This window comes from Anarrhichthys ocellatus, unplaced genomic scaffold (assembly GCF_004355925.1).
Source record: "Anarrhichthys ocellatus isolate YVR2014 unplaced genomic scaffold, GSC_Weel_1.0 scaffold2, whole genome shotgun sequence".
In the NCBI taxonomy this organism is placed as follows: domain Eukaryota; kingdom Metazoa; phylum Chordata; class Actinopteri; order Perciformes; family Anarhichadidae; genus Anarrhichthys; species Anarrhichthys ocellatus.
Genome location: NW_022280032.1, coordinates 10,031,121 through 10,051,938, shown reverse-complemented (window position 1 = coordinate 10,051,938; position 20,818 = coordinate 10,031,121). Strand labels below are relative to the sequence as shown.

Genomic DNA, 20,818 nt, shown 5'->3' with positions numbered 1-20,818 from the left:
ATTGGACTATTTTTTCCCATTTGTCAGTTGGCCAGCTGCACTGGCTCAGCTGCGCATCTGTGCGGAGGCAGGGCGTAGGACAATGAAAGTTCCAAACTCATTTTTCTCACTTCTCTTCATTTTGTGTCTCTCTTCTCACAGTTGGGAGAGTTTTCAGTATTGTTGCCGCCTGTCAGTCCAAGTAAGTCTCCCCTGGCGCAGTGTTAATGGAGACGAGTGCCTTTGGCATGTGGCAAAGCTTTTTCTGTGACATTTATAAGGCCCCTGCACAGCAGGAGTTCTCAGCGTGGCTTGTAATCTGCCTGTTGTGGAGGATATTTAACATTGTATGCAAGTTTTCTCCAGCGATAAGGTTTGATGTTACAATTCTACCCTTTATGGAGGACTAATGTCAAAATTATAATTGCAGTAGCTGAGAAAATATCCATGTACAGCAGTTGACAAAATATCAGGAATACCTTCAATATAGTGCAGTCCAGTACAAAAACACTACACTACAAATGAAAGCATTACGATTCATCTTAGACACATTCTAAAGTTTTGCAAAGTTAATATTTATTGCAGTGTAATGCATTAGATTGCATTGTACATGCATTCCATGTTATGTTCTTGTATTTCTTTCTTTATATTATTGTATTTACAGTTTATCAGAATATTTTATCACAAGTAGAATAGATTCACACACTATATAATCACTTTTCCATTTCTATCAAAACACACAACTTTTTGAAAATCTCCAAACTATGTGAACAACACCCCCTTACTTTGTTCATTCAAGAGGAAATGAGAGGGGTTTTCCTCGACATTTTTCATTATTTAAATGAGCCTCATCAAACAGGCCATTAATATGGAAATTAGCCTCCTTTGGCTTTATTGCATATCCTTTCCAAGCCCATTGAAAATCCAAATGTTACTTTGGGTTTACACTGACGTGTGTAAGTGTCATCTAAATTTACTGGGTAGATTATTATACTGCTTGGTGAAATGAATTCACTGAAATATAAATTCAGGCGCAGGATAAAATGAAAACACATTTTGTGTGCCTTCCATTCTTGTTAAATATCACTGAGGTGCAAATGTTTATATTCCCATTTTAATTAAGTACTTTTAACCCCTCCTCTCCCCCTTGTATAGCATGCACCTGCAATTATCTTATGAATTAAACAAGGCTTGGTCATTTTTATATTACAAATGCTTGCCCCAGCAAAAAGTGTCGTATGTATTATTGTTGATTTTGATCGAGTTGGAAATAGACTCACCCTCGCCTACTCCACTCACTCACCCTGTTTCTTATGGTAAGAATAACTGATTATAACTATCCCACTGTCTGGAGTTTATTTCTGGGGTGCAGCCAGTGCAGAGGAAAACCACTGACCGGTCTGGAACTGGCAGATGCGAGTCAGTCTGACAAGGTGTGAAAAGAGTCATGATCTTCTTCTCTCTCCCTCTCAGATCTCACTTTGATGGACTGCTTTGTAGTGCAAGGAGCCGGGCAAGTGCTGCTAAGCTACATTACAATATATGGCGTGTTTGCCCAGCAGGTGCCATTTCCCTCTCTGCCATAATATGAAACAATTTGCATTGCTAGCGCACTGAATGCCAATGTCAACTTAGGCATGTAGCTCACAGACCTCCTCTCTAAACACCTCTGGCACCACCTGAAAAAAGTATCAGCAATGTGCTGCTTGTTAACATCAGTTTATATTCAGGTGATGTTTTAAACTCCATTAGTGTTTGAATCTTAAAGTGTAGGTTAACCCAAAGTAAAAATAATAATATTATATATAGATATTTGTTAAATGAGTTAAGAATTCCACAGATCTGGCTGTGAATGGTTTCACTCGGACTATTTCTGTTAAAGAAAGTATTTCCAAAGAAAGCTGTTAACATCATATTTGGAACGGGGACACTGAACAAATCTGAAAAGGCGTTGAGCTGTTTATTGAATTCTTTTTTTTTATGTTTAAAGCACCACAAAAGAAATGCAATTCACTTCAAATTAAAAAAGAAATACTCTATAAATTGATGGGAAAACCTTTGGATGAGCAGCAAAGGATGTATTCCTCTACCGGGACAGAAAAACATGCAATGTGCGTGATATATACAGAGTAGACAAAAGCAAAAGTACAAATACAATATGGTGCGACGGAAAGACAATAATAAGTAAACAAAGCCAAAACATACAGCATTAAAAAACTCAAATCATTTTTTTTTAAATTAAAAGTATTTTGCTATGCTTACCCCTCTCTGCTGTGATAGAGGAGCCCCCCCACATCAGTGTTCTTCTATGGGCTTAAATCTTACTTTCAGACTGGTGATTGTGCAGATGTGTGTGGGCAGCCACTAAAAATAGTTCAGAATTTCACCTCACCTTCAACGGCCTCGCAGGCAGTACACCAGAGGAGTACGGAACCTGTAAGTCGTTGCTATGTACAATATGTGATTGTATCACTCTGTGGGTTACTCCACATCTTGACCCTTGAAAGAGTGACGGCTGACACCAGCTATAGCCTCTAATGCAGGGCCAGCACTGAGGCCACCTTGAGACCAACAGTAGCCCTGTGTGGAAAAATAGCAGCGCTCTCGTTTATTTGAAGCCCCCTGCATTGTTTTAATGCAAGGCTCTGCTGCTGTTCTTCTCAGATACATATGTGACTCTTTGACAGGCCAGCTGAAACTCTGTCTGTCACTTAGTGGGCAGCGTAACACAAAGGGACATGTTGTGTGGAACCTTGTAATGCACAAATGAATGGTGATATGTGATGACAGGACTAAGCCACTGAACACACCTATGACTGGCTGCAGGCTAGTCGGCGGAGGCAGGTGAAATGCCTTAGCCATCGTTGTTTAATGTTATGTGACATTGCTCTTTGCTTGCTGCTAACAGTTCAGCTGAGCAGCAAGTCGGATACAAACGCTTCTGTTATCTTTGCCTGTGTTATTTGTTAGCTTGTGGTTCCTCTCTGTAAGATGTGTTTAGGCATAATGAGTGTGGAAGTGGTGCTTAATACTGAACATCAAGGTTAATGAAGTCAGCATTCAATTAATTAAAAGCAGGCCTTGGTTGTACAATGACTCCGTCACCCTCTTTGATAATAACACTGGCCACTCTTTGTGTTCACGGTTTGAGATTATGCACCTCGTTTACCTCTTACGCCTCTTAAAAAGCCATTACTCTCTCAACTTTGATGTCAATAACTCAACTCAGGATCCTTTCAGATTAATTAATGTGATTAAAAAAAAGGATAAGTTTCCACTAAGATGAGTAGAGCGCTTCTGAAGTTCAGGGAAATGGCCAAGATTCTTTCAACATTCTGTAGGTGTTTACCAAATAATCCCACACAACAAGTGAAGCAGAAACTTAATTGTAACTAATTAGCTCCCTAGAGGTTTAATTGGATCTGCATTCTTTATTCCCTAGTTTACCTGCAATATGTAAATCATGCTTCCATGTTGAGGAGCGGGGGGGAAGGGTATGGCAGGGATCCGTAAAGAGAAGCTGAATAAAGTGAAGTTGAAAAATCAGTCTATAACAAGCTTAATTTCTGTCTTGTCTGGCTCTCCTCACCCATTGGGCACCCTGGAGCTGTTTCCTGCCTGTGTAAATCAATATGCGTTCGCTAACGGTAGAGAATACAGCTCATCTCGGAGGTCAGGTAATAAGAAGGCTTTGTTTTTCGCTCAGATGAGTTGCTATCTCTGGATTGAAAGTGACTTTGTAGACAGACTTATTTTTTGCACGGAAACCCATCCTGAACTAACCTGGGGACAATGAGCAACCTGTCTCTCCTGTGTTTTTAACAGCAATCCTTTGAGGTAATGCTGTTTTTTCTTTTGGCTGATTTCACTTAAAATGATTAGGCTCCAACCGCAGCACCACCATCTGTCCACCTTTACTTCGGAGTACAATTTTCTGGGCCAGGACCCTTTCTGTTTTCAGGTTCATCTGCACTGTCCCAAACTGGGAGTCGGCTGGTGGGATATTGTTCATTTTCCTCTTGACAAATTACGTGATGGGTTAAAGGTTAAACAAGCTATGCTACCGCCAAAACAGGATATTACTGTTTTTTCTTTCAGTTAAAACTCCCTAAAATCACCAACCAGACACAATGAGTGTCTTTTCATCCCGGACCTTCAACTATAGCGCAGACAATACTGTCCATCCTGTTTTGTTTCTATAGCAACTGCAGCTCTTAACTTGGCCTTACCGAGCCTGAACAAGTATAAAGTTGCTAAACTAGGAGAAAACAGATGTCCGCGGACTGCTTGCCAGATCCTCTCCAAAGTCATTTTTGTAACACAGCTTCATTCCTTTTAAGAACACTTCATCGACAATTTCTTTCCAAGCTGGTTCAAATTTCACTGTGAGGAGTGACCTCATCAGGGAGGCTTTTTAATTATACTGCAGACATTGCATTATGCAACCTATGGGGGGAAAAAAAACAAAAAAAAGAATCCTTTGTCCAAAATCTGGGATGCTCTGTTTCAGCTTTGTCGGTGTGTGCAAACACAACAATATAACAGGGAGGAAAAGAAGAGTCATGGAGGGTCGCAGTGGCAGAAGAGAAAGGAAAAGGGTGTGGAGCGCTCAGCCTCAGAAAGTGTTACATCACCAGACCACTTTTCCATCAGGCCACACATACTTCACCACAGTGAAACTCATGTGACTAGAGTCACTGAGCAGACTCAGGATTTTGGTCTGAAATGTGAGCAGAAGTTTGACTCCAACTTTTCGTTGACATTTGGCTTAAACCAATTTTTTTTTCACAAGATGAGAAATATGAAAAAAGCCTGAAGCGAAGTCATCGTATTTCGAAATTCATCAAAAATATATATTCCTCATACTTGGCATGTATGTATTATATATGTAGATAGGTCTTGTGTGTGATGCTTAGAACCTGGAATCTATATGGCGTGCACATACGAGATGAAAACTGACAAACGCAAACCCCTCAATATCCTTCTTTGATGTGACACAGTTAACCACTGTTAGATAACACAAACAAAAGAAAGTTAATCATCATACATTATATTTGCTATCAGATATTCAAGAAATAGAACCAATAGCAGATGAAAGTCAGTGTCTCAAAATGTAGTTTACACACATCTTGAGACTCTGTAAACGTGCTGAGTTTTTAAATCAGTCTCTTATATTTTAAAATGCAGTTTAGGAATAATAACATTGTTTCACTTTAAAACACCTGACAGAGATTTAAAAACGTGGGATTTCCAGAATAATACAGAATATATAAATGCACTCCTGTCAAATAGTTGAAAGTACTTTCTAAGGCAATAATGTTCATTTTAAAAATCTGTACATATAATAAATAAAGGAAGACAAACATGTATCATTATTTCCGTACAATTTCTTTTTTTAATTATCCCATCCATCCTTTTTTTTAAACAATATTTTGCTTATACGACAAAATGCTTCATATTAAGAGAAAGTAGCTTTAAGCAGAACGTTCAATCAAGAGCTGACCTAACACTGTGGTATAAGAAAGATCCAGAATAAAACCAGATCTTTGCACCGTTGCTGCTCCTTTTAAGGAAAATTGCAAGTCTGGTTTACCATATTACACCTAGATCATTACAAACAAATGCAGCAAAGCAAGAAGAGTATTAGATTTACGCATTGAAAAAAATGTTGTACTGTGGGTGAAGAAAAATGGACAAAAAATAAAATAAAAAGATTTAGTGATTTAGTGAACACAACACTACTTATTAGGTTTGTCGAGCCACTCTTCCTGCCTTCAGATCATTAGAACATGGAGGAATTATCTTGTTAACTTGCTGATTAAAAATACATTGCCACAGGGAATGCAAGTGGTTTAGCGATATGTTTAAAAAGTCATATTTCTGCTTGAAACACTTGAAACACTGCTACTGTCTCTGTTTACTTAGTGTTATATTTGTTGAGTATTTTCATCGTGAAAATCTTCTAATGCAATGAGACGGTGTGACAGCCACACAAAATGTTTATATATATATTATGTGGTGGTAAAAGTCTTATTATCGGTGTTGTTATTATTACCGGGAGTAGCAGTTGTGGTAGGAGTAGAAATGGCAGTATTTTCTTCTGCAGATGTACGTCTGGCAACCATCAGTGACAGAGTGCTGTCATGCCTGCCTGAGAAGGTTCATCATGAGCTCTAGCAAAGCATGTCAGGCATGCAGGTGAAAGACTGGAATGTGATTAGTCTGTCCTGCAGGATTGTGATAAGAGGCCACAGTTCATGCATATCACCGAAGGAGGAACTATTTGAAAAAGTGATACTTAATAAAGACTCGCTGAAAAAATGAAATCCACATTCAAGTCGATCACCTTTCATTTGCTAATTGAGCTGCTAAGTTTGATTGGGAAAGACATGTTTCTATTAATGTCAATACCTGGCGTGTGTGTGTGTTGGTTTTTTTAAAGTCACGTATTCTACACTTGCTTATAGCAAACAGTACTCCTTTGCGTCCTCAAGAAGATAATGACGGACTTCAAGGTTCATGCATAATGCAAAGGCTGTGAAAATAGTGTTTCCTGAGAGCGCCTTTGGACTTAAGTGAAATATAACCTGAATTTGACATTTTCTAATATCCTACACCAAACTTTTTGTTTCAAAGAGATAGGGGCGGTAATTGCTGCACCAGAAGAAAGACTGCCGATCCTTCTGGGTATTGCGGGTGACTGTGGGGACATGGCGAGATTGGAACATGGTAATTGCAAAGACAAGGGCTGAGAATAAATGGAAAAAAAGAGAGTTCTTTACTGTCAGAGAGAGGAAGGTCAGAGGCACAAATGTATGACATCCATGCATGTTACAGTGTATTATTCACAGTGTACACAGGGGACCGCTACCTTTTCTTAGATATCCAATTCATCGCTTTGCTTTCTGACAAAGAGAGGAGATGATCTCTGCTGAAGTCCCCCCCCCCCCCACTGCACTGAAGTAACAAGATGTGATACAAGATGCAAAGATGTCAACAGCGCTGGGTCGCAGTGAATATCAGAGCAGGCTACAGTATGCTTCTTTTTTCCCTCCTCCCCAAATCATTATTTCATTATTTGATTAATGCTTCCACGGTGTTGTCAGAATGCTTATACATTTCCTTAAAGATGAAAGACAAACAGCAGCAATTTATTTCTCCAGATTAGATATTGATCACAGCCAGTGTGCTGGGCGTCAGATATCTTCCCTGAAAAATGAATGTCAAATGGTAAGCATCACTACTTTTATATTTTCATTTTTCTATTAAAAAGGCGAGCACCATAGCCATGTGTGTCGTGTGCTCTTAATAGGAAATATCTACTGTTTTTTTGGCTGGTGATTCTCAGGCTATAATTGAATCTCTTTGACGGGATATTTTCTGATCAGCCTTGTTTATGTCTTGTCCCACTCTTCAGTATGGTCCCAATAACATAATTGTCTCCAAATCTTCTCAATAGCGCTGTCCCATTTAGAGACTAAAGAGAGTGGACAGGGAGACGGCTGACTGGCTGGAGGCACAGCACACTACACAATGAAGAAGAAATGTCAGAGGGAAATAAATAGGACCAATGTCCCAAGCAGCGTCCCCCCCCCCCCCCCTGTGCAGGCTGGGGGTTTTTGAGTAGCCCCGTCTCTGTAATAGACTGCTCGAGAGAAAACTTTCATGAAGATTATAAAGAGAAATGGCAGCCCATATGCTCCGAACAATATGAATAACTCCTCTCTGTTGTGTTGTCATGTTTGGTCTGTCTGAGATGATGACAAGAAAGGTTCTCTTACTGTACATTAAAACCAAGAGCGTTGTTAATATTTCATTCAGTCCTCTTCTTCGTCATACATATTTGACCGTCACTGAAATGTTGGATCGGTAAAATGCAACCAAAGAAGACATTCGCAGGCTGTTTTTCGGAGAGGACAATAATAAACAAAATCATACGTATAATCAGTGATTCTTTTCAGAAGTGCAGAGGCTGGCATTGGACACACTCACACAGTGTTATGAATAATTTCTGTGTCTTTCTCTAAAAGATGACAACAGCAGTGAAATCACTGTTGCACAAAGGGAGCATAAACAGCAAGATAACTCACAGACTCCAGAGACGGGCAGGAGAAAACAAATAATGATGTTCCTGTGTGTATGCTCCACCATAACGGGGTCTTAAGCTACAGCACAGTGGGTCATTACAGAAATTCAATCCACTGGAATTTGGATTCATTAGATGTGGATTCTGTGAGTGACTCCTGTGTGACCTTTTCGGTTGATGATTTCAGACAGGAAGTCACTCAGTTGTGTTTGTTTTCTGTCTAAAGACTACAGTGGCTGTATAAACGCTTGTATTTCTTCACCCTGTACACGTTATTTAACAATTGTTACATTATATATCTCTCCATATGCACTGATTTAGAGGTAAAGTCCAGGTGGTTAATGTCGCAGAATATTTTCTCAGAAAAAAACATCCCCCAGTTTGATCATTTATTTGCTATAAGTGCATATATGCATCATATCCAAAATTACTTTTTCACCATAGCCGCCTTTTATTCCACGCTGTCAGAGAAAACACTGTTGTTTTGTATGTAGTGCCAGTGTGGCAGTCGAGTGTGAATTATCTCACTGATTCTGTCAGGGTAAGACAAACAGGCAGAAGAGCGAGACATCAATTACTGTAGCTACTCCTGGGGAAAATAAAAGCATTGGAATCTAATGACTGTATTGCGCTTACCTGCTGTTATATAATTTATACCCTGTTAACCATCCATCACCTCCCTGCGTACAATTAACTACGAGATCCAAGTGGTTTTCGGCTCAGGAAAAAAAAAAAGGACTCCAAATGGCATTCATTTGTAATGTATACCAGAAGTCCTCTTCATAACATTGTGTGTTTTGTATGCGCTCTCTTCTCATAAACACAAGTGTTTGTTTGCTTAGTCCTTCATTTCATGCCGATTTTAACCCCGCATTCCTGAAGTAATGCTTTTGACTTTGAAAAGCTCCTACACATCAGAGAAGCACAGCTGATGATTTGCACTGCGAGCTACGCTGTGAGTCACTGAGGCTTAGCAGGATCTTCTGCTCTGACTCAAACATGTGCTGCCAGGGATAGAGGCTTTCTCCCCCACTTTTATTGTCTCACTGCCACAATGCTGCCTCAGACATCTCCAACCGAATCCCTCGTCACACAGAAAACATAACGTGTCCCTTGAATCTGTTGCCTCATGAACACAGGCCAATCAGACCGGTGACTGCAATCAGAAGCACCTCTGTGAAATTTCCAGGAGAATGTCTTGGGTTCTCACCCACATTGCATCGCGTTAGGCGACTGCGCGTTGTCAGGAGAGAGGTGTCTCTGTGACAGTTTTTAACCGTTGTGAAGCTGAGCCAGCTGCTTCAACAAAGTTTGAAGTCCGGTGTTAGTTTTGACAGTGAGAAATGTGCCATATGGGCTCTGTAAATAAAGAAATATAATCTACTATATGATAATGAGAGAAAAACATAAAACGGCTAGGCCACAATAAGATGGGCCACACTTAAAAAAAGAAATAAATAGAGAGGCAAAATAATCCATCTGGAGTTAACAGAAAATCCATGACAATCAGTAATGACACTATATGTTCAATTTTCCCCCCAGACAGCCATTTCTTTTTGATCTCTTCCCCTTTGCCTCAATCATTTTCTCCCCAACCAAGAAATCCCTCTCGCTCGCTCCCTTTTATCGCCACCGAAATTCATTCAACATGTCCGCTTATAGGCATTCTATTATTTCTTTATTTATGTATTCCACTTTTTATTCGGAATCACATGTTAATGAAGAGCGTCATTATCAACCTTAAATATTTAATTTTCCGCTCTGTGTCTGCTTCCAAGGGAGGCTGACTGGAAGAGCAGCGGCGGCAAGGGGAGGGCGGAGGGGGGGGGAGAGAGGATGGAAAGAGTCGTGCTGTAGCGTCAGCCCTATCTGCATCCGTTGCTTTAAAGTCGGCTCCAACCAAAGCAGAAGTATATCAGTGATTTTTTTTCACATCGGCTCCATCTGAAGTCCAGTTACAAGCCACCGTTTCTAAACACCCAGAGATCCAAGACCTGGTGTAGCTATACTGCGCTCCAGATTCGGCTTCAGTATTGCACTTTGCCCCTTAGCCCCATCTCTAAACTCCATCCCCAGCCTCAGCATTAGCTCCAGAGAGGCTGAGTGCCCTTGTGATAAGGTGTGAGGCCTGTCTGCCTCTGACTGACAAGCCTGCTCTCACCATGCCAGTGCCTGCTGCTTGATAAGAGAAAATGTCAGCGTGATTTTGGGAAATGTCATTTATCGTGGCTTTCTGGCCGTGTCTGTAACCCAGACTGATTATGTTTGCTGGACATTTATATCACTGGGGGTGGCTTGGAAAATTGTACAAATGCTATGTTTTTCTGTGATAACGGCACTTAATATCCCCTTTGCCGTAATGGGTTTGATTTTGTTCCCTTACCTTCTCCTCCCTTGTCTGTATAGTCTCAACATCCTATTCTGTGCTTGCTAGTTTATTTTATGAAGAGTGTATAAGACACCATCAAAGTGTCTGGCGTGTGGAGGCGTTTAGATCGGGGATTCACTCCACACCCAGACAAAGACTTCCACCGCTCTCCGTATTGTGCAGAATGTATGAGTTGAAGTGTGTGTGGTGTGAGAGGAGCCCCAGATTTCAAGTGACAATCTGCTAGTCTTTGTCAGAGCGTGTGTGTGTGGGCTGCGCGGTGGATAGGGGACATCTTGCTGTATTATTTAGAAAGTCGATCCTCCCCACAGATGAGTGGGTTAACAGGAACCATTAATTGGTTTAGCAGGATCATATAGACACTAGTTCCGGCTTAGCTGCGAGGCAGAAAATGCTTGCGTTCAGATATATTCAAAAGCTGCTGCTTGTTGTTGTTATTATTATTTTATTTTACACTGCGAATGCTTGCGCCGTGAAGATGGACTATTTGCGTTTACTTTTATGCCTTAGGTTTTGATTTGTGGATCCAAGATGAAGCAGAGCTGAGTTTGTACTCGCGTCATCACTTTTAATGTCGGATTCAAAACCCAAGCTGTCATATATTATTCAGGGAGTTTTCGTCTTTTCTTCGAAGCACTTCACTATAGTACTGCACCTCGGCTTGCTGCATGATTCGAGGAGCCGTGCAGTTCAGAGGAAGGCCTATGATTCAGTGTTGTATATTTTTTTCCCCTCATTGTTGACTCAAAGTGACATTTATGGGACACCCTGATAAAGCAATTCTTCCCGCTGCTCAGACCAGGCCGGTATTTTCAACAGATTTTCTCATTCATTTGTATTCACTTTTTTTTCTAGGAGACCCAGGCTGCCTTTTGTGATCCACAGCCCCGAAGTAGACTGAGACAGAAAGAAGTGTCTTTAACATGGGCTCCCTGGCAGCCTCTCGGGAGCTTTGTGAGAGTGTTGTCCCCCCACTCTTAACCAAATTTATTGCTAGTCTGACTGTGGAAATCTAACAAAGGCACTGGCCCACTGTTCCCGGTATATTTGTCAAATCACTGCACCTGTGAGAGTCCCTGCGCAAGATGAATTCTAGGTTGGAGTGTTTTGTCCAGGAATAAATCTCTCTTTTTGCATTGTCTTTGTTTGGGCGAGCGGTAGGCTGGGAATGAGCTTTCCTCGTCACACGAAGTGGTGTGGGTGAAAGCCATGATAAATGGTGCTCTTTGTTGACACCTTCATTGGTTTATTTATGGCTCATTAATTGAAGTGAAAAGGAGACTTGTTGGCGCAGCAGGGGGAGGCAGCGCTAGGCCTCCGTGGCTGTGCCTCAGAGCGACCCACAGGCTTTTGGGGGGGAGAGAGAGAGAGAGAGGGAGAGGGAGAGGCAGGCATCCCTCTCTCACTTCTGTCTGTTTGCTGTTTGCTGGGGAGAGAAAGGGAGACAAGCCATTCATCAGGAATGGATGGGGAGTGAAAGAGCAAGCCGAGCATATGCAGCCAGCCTCCACCATTCCCAGTCGTCTCTTTAACATTTCATTTTGCACACAAGAACCTAAGGAGAGAAACACTTGTTTGTTGTAATAAATGAGAGATGCTTATCTTAAATAGACAGTAAGAAAAGTGGATGCATGTTTATATTTTGCGGAGTTGTGGGCAATTTCAGATTATGATTTGTTTTTTAGAAAGCCACTTAGATGTCAGTGCTTGTTGTACACATGTGGCATATTGTGTGTTTTCTCACAGCTGCACTCGGATTTGTTCTGGAATTTTCGATACCTCGTCTTTTCACCCCGCCACAATTTCCTTTGAACGCTTTTGAGTCTTCCGAGGAGAAAGAGCCACTTCAGACATAAGCTCATGAGCACACTTGATTAACAAGTGGATTAACTATGCTCGTTTCATGGGATGATGTACCTCAAAGCACTTCAAAGGCCACGCCGGGTGCCCGTGAGGTGCAGTAATGAGGGGTTCTTCTACACAACGACAAATTTGGTGGCCCCGCTTCATGTGAACCTGATCATTTTCTCATTTTGTGTGCGCGCTCGCTCTTTTCTCTGCTCGCTGCCGCTCGGTTTCTCTTGCTTCCTCTCACTCTTTTTTTTTTTTTCTCTCTCTCTCTCGGTCTCTCATCTCCTTCCACCTTCTCCATCTCTTCCCTCAGATTTCCTCTCATTGATCCCCCTTGAGTTGAGATGTGAGATTCTTCCTCGGTCGTGCACAGAAGGTTATCGCAAAGCAGCTATTTGTATATGAGTATTAACCCTCTCAATGTTTCTTTAGTCTACATGTCGCCAACCTATAAAGATGACCATCCTCAGAATCAGTCTGTGAGCAATCATGTAACGGGAAGTTGCCCAGCTTTCTGTTGTCCTTGAACTGTTAGTCCAGGTTCGACTCCTGTAAAGCCCACGTCTGACATCTCTCAGCGCTGTCACAGCTGTCAGTCAGCTCTCAGTGTCCTCCAACACTTTTCCATCTCTCAACACCCAGGCTTCTGCCTCACTCTGTATGAGAGGAACAAGTCCTGGCCTGTCATACACTCATCCAGGACGCAGTTTAGGAGGGAGGTGGGGGGAGATTCAATTTTCTAAGTGCCATATCGTCCTCCTGAGGAGCATAGTGCGGTTTCTCTCCGTCTCCAGCTGTGGAGAGGCATGCGCAACTCTGGCACAGCGGAGTAGCCCGCTCGCGTTCCACTCTCTATCTCTCCCTGCCTGCATTTTTATTATTTTGATCTGGCAAGCACATGAGAGATAGTAATCTACACTTCAATTACATCGCACAAGTCATCAGATGCTATCTTGCGCTCATGATAGAATGTGCTCTGAGGCAGCCCAGCACCACTGTGAAACAGCCCCTAGAGAGCCACAGTCTCAGCGTGTGTGCATCATGTGTGTGAGTTCTATCTATCTGTGTTTGTCTTTGTGTGTTGATGTGTGTGTGTGTGTGTGTGTGTGTGTGTGAAAGAGAGAGAGCTAGAGGAGCAGAGAGGCCAACAGACCGACAGAGAGACTGACTCTGGGAACTAGCTCTATTTATCAGTATAAAACACGTATTTGCCAGTAGGGTACAGTATTTAACCTCGGTTTGTCATTGCACTGATTCTTATCATTACATTTAATTTAGTTTGAAATGAACACACTGTGCTGTAATAAGAAGATGAATTTTGTGCATCGTTTATCATCTGACTTCCTGATAGTAACCAGCAGAGGACTAATACAGACGTGTTTTAAGGTCTTCTACAAGGCTTGTCCTCCCATTAGATTCAGCTGATTGTAAACTGTGCTGTTAAACTGCAATTTTAATGCCACTCACAGTGTTACTTTCCCAGGCAAAAAAAACGAGTTAATTTAACATATCATTTGAAAATGATCTTTTTAATATAAGCTTTCACACCTGTTAGTGTGTCCAGAAAAGATATATAAATGTATGAATTGTCTGTTTCTCTTTTCGGTGCTGTGTCCTTCCTGTCTTCTTCTGATCACCACCACATTCTAAAGGTACGTGTTGTTACTAAACCACACATCAGACTGATCAATGAACCGATGCTGTTTGAAATACATCAACTACACAGTGTGCAACAACAGGACAGTGTTTGACTTGTGATTGCACTGTGATGGTTGATGTATTCGACTTGTTTTAGCAGGTGCTGACCAGACTTAGCACTGTTTATTTGAAACCTGAAATGTATTCCCTGTCCTCTAAAGACAAAGACAAAGAAGGCGAGAGTGAGTGTGTCAGACTGACTAACACATTAAATGTCTGTAAGCTGAAGTTAGTGATCACCATAAAGGAAGCAAGCACCAGAATAATTACACTTTCAGTAATAAATATCTAGCTCTGATATAAATGACATGCTTAATCTGACATGTACTCATTCAAACATAAATGAATACTTGTATTAATGTATGTGTGCCTGAGCATGTGCATACAAAAAGGGGGTCAGATGTTTACTATCAGTTTCATCCCTGCACGTTTTTTTTCAGTTTCTTTTAATATATGAGGCAAAATTCATTAATAAGACAATAATCATTTATCCCATTCATTGATTTGTAAATTGTAGTTTACATGTAGGTGTCAGTCTTTGTCTAAAGCCAACCACCTACAGTTGCAGTATTCTTCCACTGAGTGGCAGGTATTCAGTGCTCATACTCCCCGCTCACGAACACCGGCAAATCAAGACAGATGGCTGGATTCCATAGTTCTTATCAGGCCTTAATGTGCACTTATACAGTGACAGAGAACTCTCCTTGAGGCCGACACACCAATGCTTGAGAATTGAGCTGGAAGGAGATAGCACTCTACGGGCCCAGCCATTTTCTTCCATCAGAGAGTCTGTGATGTGAGGCAGCCCTGCCAGCGAGGCTGTTTCTCAGGTAGGGACGGCGCTCAGCGCTCTGCCTTGCCTTTCCACTCCTGCTGAAACAGCAGCTGGAAAACCTCACCTACTCTCGCCCCATTAGGCAACACTTCACGCAAGACAATAGATGTGCAATTCATTGTGAGGCACTTTGTTGTCTTTCTCAGACATCTGGCAGGACTCAAATAGCCCTTTTTTTCTTCGAGTTTTGATCCCTTTTCTTGGTTGTTCATTTATGTCCTCCCGTCAATAAACTTGCTGATGTAATCACCAGATGTTAAAGGGTAAGGGTATTTATTGAGTCCTATTTATTGAGGACTGTTGCAGCAGTAAGCCAAGTGGCTCGAATCTAAGAAGCTACTTCTGCTTTTAATCAGAGGTTTGATTGAAACCGTTGCACACAGCTCCAGTGTGTTTCAGGGGATGAGGTGGCAATAAAAATTTGCTCTCTATCTTTGTTTGTGCGTTACCTGCTGATAAAAGCTCCTTGATGTTTGAATATCTAACCGAAGGAGAAAATGTAAATATTTTCTACCAGACATTTTGAGCGGGACTGCATGCAGCGAAGGTCTCCAAAGCGCACTGCTGTCTAAATGAGTGGTTATTGACAGACCTTTGGTGTCATGAGAATCACAAGTTGTTTGAATCTCTGGTACACTAGCAAAATGTGATCCTCTCTGATGCTTGCATTTGAACTTATTTTGATGTCCCTGAGCATTAAGGGAAGTGACAGCTTACAAATAAATTCATAATTATCACATCTGAAAGCCGCCATCCCAAACTTTATTTGCATACCCAACACTTGGAGGAATGTGGGTAATAAACCCTGAGGGTCTCCCAGACTCTGGCAAAGTCGCAGCTGTCATCTCATCAGCCTTTGGGTCTTTCTCAGAAGCTAGCAAAAAGGGAAAGGCAGACTGGAGTGAGACAATACTGCTCTGTTAAAAAGAGGCTACAGTAAATGGGCAGCACTGAGTAAGGTTCAGCAGAGCACAAAAGGAAACTGAAGGACAAGATTGTTCCCATTGTGTTTCCACTGTGTATTTCCCCACAGAGCAAGGTCTACCAAGGCCCCGCGGGCTTCATTTCACCCCTTCAAAACCCAACATATTTCTTTGAGTGTCCTGAAGATAGGAACACAATGACTGCCTGTAGAATTTCATCTTAATTCTACCTGGGAACACAAAAGACTAATCACAGCCATCACAAAAGGGCTGTTCCTGCAGCCCAGTGTGTGATAGGACAGGCTCCGGCAGCATAAAGGCATGGCCCTCCAGAGAGCCAGGAGGCTGGAAGAAGCAGCCAAATGGGAAGCTGAATAGGCCAGGAGACACCCAAGATTATGTCTCCTCCACCATGCGGGGAGAGAGCGCAGACCTGTAGGACTAGACATCCATCAGAGGAGGTCAGGCTCGGGGCCCGAAGCAATAGAACAGTAATAATTTCAGAACATGTGATGAGAACACGAAAAGTTAAACGATAACGGTTGTGTAACATCGTACTTTACAGAGCATGTGTGTGACGTTAGAGCGTCATGAGTAATGTTCCTCCCGCTGCTCATTTCATAAGAGATTACAGATTATTCACAATGGGCTCTTTATCAAAAGTTGTTAAGTATCGGAGTGAAAATACGAAACATCTGGTTTATTTATGTTCCCTTCCCTACGTACCTCCTTCCTGCACATCCTGCTTGATGCTGCACTTGGCTCACAGTAAAAAGCCCTACAGTGTATTGATCTAAGTGGCTAGAGTGAACTAAAAACCTGTGTTTTGGCATGTTGCAGAATAAAAGTGGAGAAATGTTTTCAGTTGACTCCGTAGCTCCACCTTCCAAACAGATATTTCCTCCTCTGTGGCTCAGCCTCAGTACCTCCCCAAAAGGTTCAGCTAAAGCTTGCCTAATTGGTTGCTGGGCTTTAATTAGCCTGTCTTGTTTGCATGGCTGCCATTAGGAATTCAAAAAGGGTGGAGTGATAGCTGACATTTCCCCCTTACTCCCCTCTTTCTAGAATCCTCCCCTCTGATTCATCTCATCTTCATTTCCCCAGATCCTGTTTTTAAAGTTTTATTTAGGGTGTCATTTATTTAACAAGGGATTATTTATTTAGCGCATCAAATCATTCTGGAATGAATATTTATATATTTGTGAGGGTTTTAAATATTTACATGGTCTCTTCATTTCTAGTTTTGGAGCCACTGTAATGAGTGCTGTTGTTGAATGTCGAGGGGAATAACAAGACTGGTTTCAAAGTGAAAAGTCGTTTGAATATATTTCTAACTTAATTGGTATGAATCTATTATCAGGCTTGATGCTCTGATCATAGTTTAATTGGAGGTATATTATCATGGAACGGCTTCGGCGGTGGTTAATGATATTTCATTCGACTGATGATATTAATTTGAATGGCAATGAATGATTCATATCAGGGGTGGCGTTTGAAAACACTCGGCAGTGACATGACCCCATGTCAGCTGCTCTAATGCACTCGCAGACTCCTACTTGACTAAATTCCGTTAATCCTCAAAGAAGCTTAGCCAGTTTTGCCCTGATGCTCACTCTCTTTCTGCATCTTGTTTTACATAGACACCATTGTGTAATGGTGGCTTATAAAAGAGGATGAACATTAACAGGGTTGTGTCCCCAGGACGTTAACCACTACTGGTTCTGTCTGGCGTGAGAGTGCCAGTGAGAGTGCCAGTGGTCTAACCCGGCTTGTGGAGACATGTAGAGACTCATACTAAGTTTACACTTATTGGGCCTTAGAAGAGTCGTATTGGCAGCAGGCGGTAGGAGAACACAGAGAACGCCTCTCCACACTAGACCACCCCCCCCCCCACACACACACACACACACACACACACACGCACACACACACCCCTTCAGTCTTAATGACTAACCAGCATGAGAAGTGGAGGAGAGGAAGAGCCTGGAAGAGCCTGATTTGTTCTGCATGCTAAATATGGCCTGTAATCTTTATTCCTCTGAGTGCCTTATTAAAAGTGAAAGGAAGATGAAATCCCACCAGCCAGCCCATCCTTTCTGCTGTTTATTAGAGGGGCTTTTCCTCTGTTAATATTGAGGTTATGGTAACCTTAGTGGTGATAGATGCATCTTGTGACTTCAGGTAATAATAGCAATGATTGATTCCCACCTGAACCCTGGAGGTGTAATCTAGCAGGATGGAAGAGATAAAGTGGCAGCCAGCATCTGAGAGATACACAGAGAGGCAGATTCCATCCAACAGTGCTGTTTATCATCCAGCTCCTTGTCAGAATTTATGATGTTTCCCCTCGTCTCTAATTCATCATTCATTAACTACTCTTTTCTCCCCCCAAATCCATCTCTATTTGTTAGTTTTATCACTAAAGTTAGGATGAAAAATACCTGTGTGTTAGTTTTTGATTCGGCAGGAAGATTAATGTGATTTTTGACTGCAAGTGTGTCACATCAGTCAGATCTGATTTGATAATCCAAGTGAGCTTCGTCCCGCGGTTGTAGAGTTTGTTGTTTGCTGGAAGTGGCACACAGTTGCTATCATTTGCAAAAAAAAGACTTGACATTTTTTTTTAGACTCAATTAATTTATTTAGATTAATGCTGGGGTTGCATTTACACTGCAGTTAGATCTTATAGCAGGAATTCCACAACATACAATAAAATGGAGGAAAAAACAAAAATAACATTTCTGAAAGAATCCATGCAGTAATAATTGGAGCACAGCACAATTTGCATAGGTTCCTTTTCCTGCCCTTTCTATGCAGCTGAAATGATTCCCACTTGTGATTTTTTTCTATCATTATGTAAACAGATAACCAGAATCAGAGAGAATATGATCAGCATATTTTTGTGCCTCTATTTGCATTATGGTGCTTGTGTTGGTGGCACTAATGAAGCTCAATGACAAGTGGAGTCCTAGATACATTTTTTTTTTACAGCTCCACACCTTTCCTGTTGTAGGGCTGCACTATATATATATATATATATATATATATATATATATATATATATACACTATCTATTATTCCATTAGCAGGTAATTAATGACTCTCATTTGTGTAACTGTTATTAAGCCCTTTGAAAGATTGTTTGTGTTCAGATGAAATGAAACACATCCCAGAAGCCATCCATTGTGGCTGATAGATTAAAAGAGCAATAAAGCTCTTTGAAAAATGATATTTTATCAACGGTAATTTTTCACCGTACCTCAGGGGCAGCAATGACAGGAAAACACTGCAGTCCTCCTTCATGTTGATATCCTTTTTTTAGTCAAACTACCAGGGGAGTACACTAAGTGTGATTTATTCATCCCTTGACCAGTAAAAGGTGTCAGCCAGGTGAAAATGGATGCTGGGAGAGTATTGACAGGAGAAATAGCAGTGCAGTTGTCCTGCTCTGTCACAGCATATATATAGAGGGGGGGGGGGGGGTGTAACTTGTCCTATAGTCTGGATGTCTAGTTCACATCTGTCTGACTGAGTCCCTTTAAACATCTATTCTCTGCCTCTGATGATTTTTCCTTTGCCGTTAGAGAACAATAATTAAATGGACATGTTAAGCTTTTTTAGCTACCTATTCTATATGATATTATAATTTCCAATTATTATTTTTTTGGGCCGTTCTTTGCTTGTATCCTGGAGTGCATTGGATAAATTTCAGACGGGAATCTGATTTCCCACATGAGCAGATCAAATTGTCTCTTTTGTTCATGGTTTCTCTCTGCCAATGTAAAAAGATCTAGGTTCCTTTTTTTTCCTCTTCTTCTTCTTTTTTTTTTTTTTTTTTTTGCTTATTGAAGAATAGGAGGATGGGGGAATCAAAAGCAGTGTGTCTTGTGAACAAACACCCAGCCTTTCCAAAGAAGAAGCTGTGTAACACGGGCACTGGCATTCCACAACTCCAGCTGGAAAGGCACAGAGCATCTCCTTGGGATTTATATTTAGCATTTGCTATGCTACTTATAAAATATTTCATAAATAATGTGAATATATTAGACGGGGAGAGAGAACTGTCGCCAGTCATTCCATATGCACTGCCATAGCAACAAGATGTTCCGCCTTTATCTGTTTAGGGCCCATGATTCTTAAACTGTTCATTGCCCACGTTTCCTTTTTTAATCAGAGTGTGTTTGGGATCCCCTGCAGCAGGGATCTCGATAAAAGGATTAACTCTGCCTCTACTAGTTAACCACGTTTAGACTTTGCCAGGCAGGCCCTCAAAATGAAAATAGATGGATTTCAAATGCCTAAATCAATGTGTTTTGATTGTGTGTCATCAAGTATCATGTGGCAATGTATTTATCAATTTATCTACAGCAATGATTACAGGAAACAAGAGTTTAGTTAACTTTATATTTGACATGTGAATATTAAGCATGATGATATTTTAATTTTGGTGTTTTTCTGTCACATTAATTAATATGCATATTAATTCTCGCTCTCTAAAATTTACATTTGCTATTTTGTTTTAACATAAGCCTTTGTCACTCTCTTGACATTTATTTCCCCTGTAATTGAAGCTCGGTGACGTTTTGCCCTTCTAAAGATGTGAAATTATCTTTTTAAAGGAGTAAAAAAAATAAGATAGAGATGTCTTCTCTGTCCAAAAGCAGTGGGGGTTAAAATCGTATCCTCGTGAGACTTAAAAAGGACAGCAAGCCTTGACCAAGGTGCTGTCTGGCAGAAGATATAAATCTTTCTAGCGGAGAACATCCACTTGTATTCATTACTGGTTTTGATCCAGCAGGCCTTGTTGAAATCTGGAGGCATTGTGCCGGCCACTGCTGCACTGCCGGCTGGGTAACACAGAGGAGCAGGGAAGCGCTGGCTCCTTTGTCACTGCTGTTAGCATTAGCCAGAGATTTGCATATATTTCTCTTGGAAGCATTAAAGGAATACAAAAAAAGACTAATTCACTATTGAAAGTCTCCCTTGCAAGATTAAAAGAGTCCCATTAGAAATGTATGACTGCTCATGTAGTTTTTATTTAATTTCTCTGCCCCCCC

The 20,818-nt window shown here is 41.2% G+C and overlaps 1 protein-coding gene across 1 annotated transcript in view; it reads left to right on the top strand.

Annotated features, from left to right (window-relative positions):
- roraa (RAR-related orphan receptor A, paralog a) overlaps nucleotides 1-20,818 on the top strand; it is a 169,659-nt gene that overhangs the window by 48,384 nt on the left and 100,457 nt on the right. The gene's annotated exons all lie outside the window — the stretch shown is intronic.